Genomic DNA, 2,046 nt, shown 5'->3' with positions numbered 1-2,046 from the left:
ACATGCCTATAAATATAACCAACGCGACGCGCCAAAAAGTAGTATATATTATTGGGTTGCAGTAATTGGTGTGCCATAAACTTCGTAAGCTATAACTGTGATTAACTCTTATTAATAGGGAAACTTCAGATATATTAACCAGAAACGTTTATAAATTTCGAACATTACAAATCATTCAACTTCAGTGGATTCACATCGGACATTTGTACTTTTACGAAAACATTACCTAACGTTACCGGTAGGGAAAATCGACGTGTGATCAGTGAAGACCACAGAGCTAGCTCCCTATTATGTGAATTGTACTTACGTCAACTCGAAATTAACTCGCTCATCGCGAACCCTCGAAAATATATCAAGGAAGTTCCAGACCAGAAATAAGATTTTATATTGTTTGTAAGTTTGTAAAACTTTTGTATATAAATCATTGTTGTAATAACTATTTGTAATAACTGTTATTGTAAATTATATTGTTATTTGTATATCAAAACATATTTGTATTAGAAAAGAAACCGTGTGTATCAATCTTGTTGGCAAATATCATAAATTGGATACATATCGGCATATATTTAACTACTAAATCTAAATTACAATTTAACTCAGTTTTAGGCCATTCGAAATTGTAATACGTAACAATATACATATTTAACGTTGTTAAAAAATTCCATAATATTTTCTCTTTACAGAGGCTACGAAAGAACAAGAAAATTACAATTACTAACAGTTACAAGAATAAATAAAGTCAGTCGGTACGACCTACTGGTTAGCGTGTTGGACTTCAGACTAAAGGTCCAAGATTCCATGTGCGATATGCGTTTTGTACTTTCAGTTGCGAGGGCATTATAACTTTGATTCAACCCATCTATTCGGTTAAGTCGCAAAAGTTGTGGGTGCTGCTGACAGGTTACCCTCTCTTTAGTAATCAGATCTAAATTAGAAATAGCTGTGTCTGAACTTCGGGGTCTTTGAAACGTAAGGCGTTATTAAGGTTAAAAATACCAAATTCTAAATTTAATCGTAATGATTTAAAAATCATTTTCGCTTTGAAGTTTGTTGGAAAATCTAGAGTACTGTAAGTGAAGCCAGAAAGAGTGAACATCAATAATAAGTGGCCAAGGAAAGGAAATCTTCGAAATAAAAAGTTTGCAAAACCATCAATAGTGAAAACTTCGAGAAAAAAAAAGTGTAAAATATCATGATTCGGCGAAAAGGCTGTAGAAAGGAAAGTAGAAATTAGTAAAGAAATTTAAATGTACAGTACCATCCAGACTGACATGGCATGAACGAAACTGATGAAAACAAGTTAAGCTATAAAGGAACATGAAACTAAAGAAAAGAGTAAAAGTTGAGTAAGACAGTCAGAAAAGCGGATTAAACAGACCGGGTATACGAGATGAGTAAGATCAATAAACGGCTTAGTTGAGATTACGAAGAAAGGGATGATGTGTGTAAAATGGAGAAAAGTGATCGAGATTAACAGATCGGAGACGAAAATGAGATAAATGAAAGGTTGGTAAGAGTAAATAGATCAAAGAAGAGGATGAGTAAGAAAGTGGGAATGAGGGAGTTAAACATTCGAAACAGAAAGCATGAAATGAAGATGGATGAGAATGATTTGACACAAAAGCAAGAAGATGTCGTTTACATAAACTCAAGTAAACATATGAAAATAGAAATTAATAAACAAATGTATTATTCAGTCCCATATATTATTAACCATATGTCGAAAAACGTTGTATTTTAAGTTATGTGCAGTATGCTCCTCTTCAAAATAACCAAGTATCTCTTCAAATAACTGGAAGCACCTGTATATGATCATTCATCCACTGTTCAGGCAACATTCCCAACAATGTACATGTAGTTATTATGCAAGTGTAAACAGAAACGCTACCTCCATATAAGCTAGTGTCTAGTATGTATGTATATATGTATGTATGTATGTATGTATATATATATATAGGCAGATTTTGTTAAACAAGACCGATGTCTGTAGATTTACTTTCTTCTTAGAATTCTTCTCAAGAAGTCGATAAGCCGTCTTAACGTTGT

Source organism: Limulus polyphemus, unplaced genomic scaffold (assembly GCF_000517525.1).
Source record: "Limulus polyphemus unplaced genomic scaffold, Limulus_polyphemus-2.1.2 Scaffold1105, whole genome shotgun sequence".
In the NCBI taxonomy this organism is placed as follows: domain Eukaryota; kingdom Metazoa; phylum Arthropoda; class Merostomata; order Xiphosura; family Limulidae; genus Limulus; species Limulus polyphemus.
This window is presented reverse-complemented; position numbering follows the sequence as displayed.